Consider the following 7,261-nt stretch of genomic DNA (forward strand, 5'->3'; position numbering starts at 1 on the left):
TGTCGCAGGGCAATGTACTTGCACAAGGGTGCCGAATGTATAAAACTTGCATGTTTCAAGGCGATGTGCCTAGGCATATGGGTGCCGAAGGCAAAGGGATGCAGAAGGCAACACAAAACTTGCATGTTGCAAGGCAATGTGGCTAGGCACGGGGGTGCTGAAGGCAAAGGGGATACCGAAGGCACAAAGCTTGCATGTCGCAAGGCGATATGCCTAGACACGGGGCTGCCAAAGGTGAAGGGATGTCTAAGGTGAGACAAAGCTTGCATGTTACAATGCAATGTGGTTAAGCACGGGGATGCTGAAGGCAAAAAAGATGCCGAAGGCACAAAGCTTGCATGTCGTAAGAGAGAATAAGACGACACAAAACTTGCATGTTGCAAGGCAATGTGCCTAGGCATGTAGGTGCAAAAAGCGACACAAAGCTTGCATGTTGCAAGGAAATGTGGCTAGGCACGTGGGTGTAGAAGGCAAAGGGGATGCCAAAGGCACACAGCTTGCATGTCGCAGGGCGATGTGCCTAGCCACGGGGGTGCCGAAGGCGAAGGGGTGCCAAAAGCGAGACAAAGCTTACATGTTGCAAGGCAATGTGGCTAAAAATGAGGGTGCCAAAGGCACAAAGCTTGCACGTTGCAGAGCGATGTGGCTAGGCACGGGGGTGCTAAAGGCCAAGGGATGCCGAAGGTGACACAAAGCTTGCATATTGCAAGGCAATGTGGCTAGGCACGGAGATGTGCCTAAGCACAGAGATGCCAAAGGCACAGGGATGCGACACAAAACTTGTATGTTGCAAGGTAATGTGGCTAGGCACGGAGGTGCCGAATGCACAAAGCTTGCATGTCGCAAGGTGATGTGGCTAGGCACAGGGTACCGAAAGCCAAGGGATGCTTTATGTGACACAAAGCTTGCATGTTGCAAGGCAATATGGCTAGGCACGGAGATGTGCTTAAGCACCGGGGTGCCGAAGGCGACACAAAACTTGCATGTTGCAAGGTAATGTGCCCAAACATGTGCGTGTCGAAGTCGAAGGGATGTCGAAGACCAGACAAAGCTTGCATGTTGCAAGGCAATGTGGCTAGGAATAGGGGTGCCGAAGGCACAAAGCTTGCATGTCACAAGGTGATGTGGCGAGGCACGGGGGTGCCGAAGACAAAGGGGATGCCGAATGCGAAGGGATGCCGAGGGAGATACAAAGCTTGCATGTTGCAAGGCAATGTAGCTAGGCATGTGAGTGCCGAATGTGACACAAAGCTTGCATGTTGCAAGACAATGTGACTAGGCACGGGGGTGCCGAAGGCAAATGGGGTGTCGAAGGAAAAAGGGTTGCCGAAGGAAAAGGGGATGCCGAATGAGAAGTTGATCAAAGGGATGCCGAAGGGAACCGAAGAAAGGAGAATCGACAAAGGCTTCTTGTGTCGATTCCTACAGACGGCGCCAAACTGTTGATGCTCTTTTTGGGAGGGTCAACTTAGATAGAGATGGAATGGTGGATGATGGGTGAAGGTGAGGACCTTTAGCATGTGTGTAAAGATTAGGGCAAACGGTAAATATATAGAAGACGAGATATACGTGGTTCACCCTTAATGAATGGGTGAAGGTGAGGACCTTTAGCATGTGTGTGAAGATTAGGGCAAACGGTAAATATATAGAAGACGAGATATACGTGGTTTACTCTTAATGAATGGGCTATGTCCACGGAGAAGTATGTTCTCATTATAATAATGTATGCTTACATTTGTACATAGGGTTGGACCCAAATATAAAGATAAGAAGGGAGAAGCCCATGATTAAAGATAAAGCCCAGCCTAGGGATCCCGTTTAAGTGGAGAGTGGTCTCCTCTTATAGGTGATGGGAAGTCTTCACTTCTTGTAGTTTTCCAATGTGAGACTCCTCTTACTTTGCTTAGAGTTGTGACTTGTGGTAATGCTTCTTTGATTAAGGTTATGACCTCTCAAAGCATGGCAAGTGGATGGTCTAGGCAAGCTAGTTGCTCGGTTAGTTACGGTGCCAACAGTAATTATTGTATTCCAATTCCAATGTCATATTTCATATTTCACATTTCTCTTTCTTTTTATTAACTAGATCTCTAACAAAATGGGTTGATCTTCCTTTTTACATTTGGAAAGAGATACCCTATGATTTTGATGAAGATGAAGGGAGTGAGGAGAATAAGGAAAACCCATTGCTTGATGAGGAAAAGAAGAAGAAAGCAAGGAAACTCACTAGGAACATGCAAAAGAAGAACGAAAAAAAATATGATGTTGGTTGCTATATGTGCCGTGCAAGATTTAACACACTTGGTGGCTTGCAAAGTCATCAAATCACGCACTACAAGTTCTTCAAGGCTTGTCAAGTGTGTAGTTTGAGATTTGCAAGTCATTTGGAGTACCAAGATCATGTAAATGCTAATTAACCCATATGTTTTGGTTTTATTAAGTCATTTAACTATTAAGTTAACATCTAATTAGCCCTTTGTTCTTTCCTCTAATTTTTCAGGTGTGTCCACCCAAGCCAATGTTGAAGGTTAGCGGCTAGCTAGCCTCCTCAAAGTAGCTCCCTTTTGTTGCTAGCTTATGCTTGGTACTTGGCTAGCTCCTTTTGTTGAATATTCAGCTAGCTTTTATAGACATATATATATATATATATTACTTAATTAGCTAGCCTAATTAACCTTGTTGAATTAAGCTAGCTTTTGTAGACATATATATATATATATATGCATGGTACTTAATTAGCTTAATATTTGGAATTAATATCTGCCAATGGCTACACACGAATGCATCACTACCTTTATTTTGTTTGGGTTTAATTCTTTGAACCCCTTGGTACCCTTAAGTCGTGTCTTAAATATTTGCTAAGCATGTTGGGCAGAGTCTTATCTTAAATATTTGCTAAGCATGTTGGGCAGTGTCTTATCTTAAATATTTGCTAAGCATGTTGGGCAGAGTCTTATCTTAAATATTTGCTAAGCAGGCAGGTTGGGTAGGGTATAGAGAGAGAGAGAGAGAGAGAGAGAGAGAGAGAGAGAGAGAGAGAGAGAGAGAGAGAGAGAGAGAGAAGAAGAAGAAGAAGAAGAATAAGAAGAATAAGAAGAAGAGGCCATCTAAAGTCCACAATGCATGGTAAAGGGTCTTAAGCTTCAGCCTCTATCAATTCAAGGTCTTCTTCTTCCCAAGAACTATATATATTAAGGGTTTATTCAAGAAGAGACAGTTAAAGGTGACCCAAACTTTATCAATTATATGTGCGGTAGCTGTTTTGCCACTTTTAGGCTATTTCTTTTAGGCTATTGAAGAGGGTTTGGATTGGGAGATTAATTATTTTACAGGAGATTAATTATTTTACATGACATTAGGATACTTGGTTAGGTACCAAATGTACTAGTGTACTGCGTATGTGTCGAAGTTTGAGTAGGAGAAACTAACTTATGTGTTGAAGTTTGAAATCAATTAGACTTTAGATATGTATATATATGCTGAGCAGCGTAACTACAAGTTTTTCATATCTCTAAACTCTATGTCCTTCAAAATGGCATGGCTCTCTTGCATTAATATTTGAGCATTTGTTCTTAAATTTATGTCACCTCTGGCTTTTGGACGGGACTTAGTCAAGTTAAAAATTTCAAGTTGGATATTTGAAGTGAATAAGAGAAGGGAAGGGAATTTTATTCATTTTGGTATAGAAACACATGAGTTGTGATAGAAACGTACATGCATTATAGTTAATAAGAGAAGGGAAGGGAATGGAAAGGGGAAGAATTCTTATTGTAGGCTTAGCACATGTGGTTTGGTTGTAAATTGTAATGTAAAGTGGCCAGTAAAGAACACAATATTGTTTCTTTGAGATACATCGATAGTCTACTCCAAAGGGAAGGAGAGGAGCTCAAACTCAAATGTGCACTTGGGGACTAGAAAGGGGGTGCCATGGGGGAAGCCGCCGCCGCCACCACTTTGGTGGGAGGGAACCATTGGCATAAAGACCACATTGTACTTGCGTATTGCATGCATTAGTAGTAGTACTAGTATTCACTTAGGAAACTCGAAACTGATATTCTCTAATCTCTAGGAAATATTTGCCAAACTATAATCATTGTTTCTTAATTAATTCCACACCTTAATTAGATGATGGGGTGGGGCCCGTAGAAGGGAAAAAAACACACACACATAAGAACAACGCATATGGTGTTGTAAAAGTGGAGCCCACTACTATTCATTACTGTTCATTACTATTCATTACTGTTCATTTGGCGGCTTTGGTTTGTCTGTCACGGGTGAATAGTTATGAATAGTTTGTCTGTCACGGGTGAATAGTTATGAATAGTGATTTTCTCAGCCTATAAATAAGAAGAGAAACGGAAAGAAGAAAAAAAAGAAAAAAAAAGGAAAGAAAAGAGAGAAGAGAAAGCAGAGAGAAATTTTCCTAGAGAGAAACTTCAGTGAGCCACATATGTTGTAAACACTAAAGTTGTAGCCATATCATTTTATAGTGAAAAAGTTACTGCTGCTGCTCTCCGAGGACGTAGGCATAGTCGAACCTCGTTAAATGCTGTGTCTCATCTACTTTACGTACAACTCAAAATATCCGCACATATCTCAGGTTATTTTATAACACGTTATCAGCACGATAGTCTCTCCTTTTATTTCTGAAATTTTTCAACTCAACACTATGTGGTTATTCCTCTGTCTCCTTTACTGTCATTTAAAGTATGGTGCGGCATTAACGTCCATACAACAATTTAATTTGTGAATTTACTTTACAGCAAATTAACCTACTTTAAAGGGTGGTGCGGGATTATCGTCCACGCATTTACTGTCATTTAAAGTATGGTGCGGCATTAACGTCCATACAGCAATTTAATTTGTGAATTTACTTTACATCAAATTAACCTACTTTAAAGGGTGGTGCGGGATTATCGTCCACGCCTTTACTGTCATTTAAAGTATGGTGCGGCATTAACGTCCATACAACAATTTAATTTGTGAATTTACTTTACAGCAAATTAACCTACTTTAAAGGGTGGTGCGGGTTTATCGTCCACGCTTTTACTGTCATTTAAATGTATGGAGCAGAATTAGTGCCCATACAAGCACGTTTACTTTACCGCACATTTAAAGTATGGTGCGGGATTAACGTCCATACAAGTAATTTATTTAAACGGTAAATTTATTTTATGGATTAATTGTGTTGTATGATGAGTTTTTACAGAATACAGATCAGGACCAGAAGTTCCTTGATCCTCATCATACATTTACATCAGGACTTGAAGATCCTTGATGATGATATTGATATGAGAGCTGGCAGTCTCTCCGGTACTATATTTGTAAACATGTGATCGGACTTAAGGGTCCTTGATCCCTGACATGTGAATAAGGACCTGGGTTTCCTTAATGATGTAACAGTACCGTATTGGTTAAAAGTGCCGTACACATGAATAATAACTGTACTGGCAAATGTACTACACATATGAATAGGTATGTATTCATGATTGATGAATAGTACTATTCACATGAATAGTGACGTATGCATAAATATTAACCATTTTGGGGAAACCGTCACTATATACAAAATGGAACCTGCAGTTCCTTAAACTCATGGATAAACAATTAAATGAGATGCCAGAAGTTCCTCAAAATATGGACAATTATGTAAGGGCTTGAAGTCCCGAAATATGTATAGAAAATTGTAAAAATGTCCATACCATGAGAATATGTGATTTTGGCCTGAAGTTCAAAATCTAACAAGTGTGGAGAACCTAAAGTTCCAAGAGTTAAATGGACAACCTTTGAGGTATTATTGCAAATTGTGGTACACCACAAATTTTCTTGGCATAAGAGAATGATGAATTTAATAAAGTTCGATTTTGTTATAATCGACACCTCAAGGAAGAAATATATTTTGTGAATCCGGTTGTTAAGAATACACCGTGAAATGGATAATATCAGTATAAAAAAATCAAATGATGAATTGAGGCTCCCCACATATTTTGTTACATCTGGGCCGGAAGCCCATGGATCCAAATATATGAGAGATCCTAAAACTTGAAGTTGTGGGTATATAGTAGTTAATGTTCTTCACTACTATATTGAGATATTATCGTAGCTTTTATTCAATTCATATTTCATGTCCATTTGAAAATGGCTAATAAATTATGAGTTTGGGTTTAACCCAGACCAAAAGTTCTGGGCTCACATGCATGGAAATATGAGAGATTTGATGTGGTTATTTGAACCTATAAGGCACAAGGTTCCAGACCGTCATTTTGAAAAGACGTACAAACCACATATGCAAGTTTAAGAATGTGCGCAATTATTATTATAAAAGGAAAGGAACATACAACAGATAGATTTTTCCACCTGCAATGAAAGTGCAGGCCCTGTAAAATCTATAAAATTACATTATGTTCTGGAAGCCTCTGAAGGAAGAGGACGGCGCTTCTTAAGCCTAGCCATGAGCCTCTCATGGTCTCCCAAAATTTTTTCATTTGAGACCTGCAGCATGTCTAGCTTTCTCTGTGTATCAACAGAGTACGAACTCACCAGTTTCAACAAGGAATTATTCTCTCCTTTGAGTTTCTCAACCTCCTTTTGAGACTCATGAAGCATTCTTTGAAGAGAATAATTTTCAGTTGTCAGCTTCTGAACCTCGTTTGCTCTAACACGCAAACGATCAGCCAAGTTAGAAACAGAAGCAGCACTCTGAATGCTAGAAGCCATTGAGTCATTAATAGCTTCTTCCTCAGACCTCCCTGTCAACAGCATTTCATCCATTGGAATAATGAAATTCCTAGCTACTGTGACAGCAGTAGCATCATCCATCATCACAGAATCATTAACTGTGAGATGACGATTTTGGGATACAAAGGATGGACGCCAAACTTTGGCGTCACTGGTTGTTGGGGAGCATCATTTAAATTGAAATTATTTGGGCAGGAAGAAGAGGAAGCCATTTTAAGAAGGTTTCAAAGAAAGTCTTACAAAACTAAAGTTTCAGAAAATGAAGGAAGTTGAGTTGAAACAAAGTTGAGTTGAAACGCAGTTGCTCAATCAAGTTTTGCAAAGGCAATATCTATAGACGAAAATGTGGCAACTTTTCAGGATTCCAATATCTTCTCGAATCCCCACATTATCTTTTTCTTTTGCAAGAGTCCAAAACTTCACGTGGCCTCTGATAATGCCTGTCGGCACTTTCGGCGTTTTTCAAGTATTATTTTCAAAGCCGATCTTGCTTTACGGATTTCACGGAGCTACTTTTTCAAAAGTA

This window comes from Prunus dulcis, chromosome 6 (genome assembly GCF_902201215.1).
Source record: "Prunus dulcis chromosome 6, ALMONDv2, whole genome shotgun sequence".
In the NCBI taxonomy this organism is placed as follows: Eukaryota; Viridiplantae; Streptophyta; class Magnoliopsida; order Rosales; family Rosaceae; genus Prunus; species Prunus dulcis.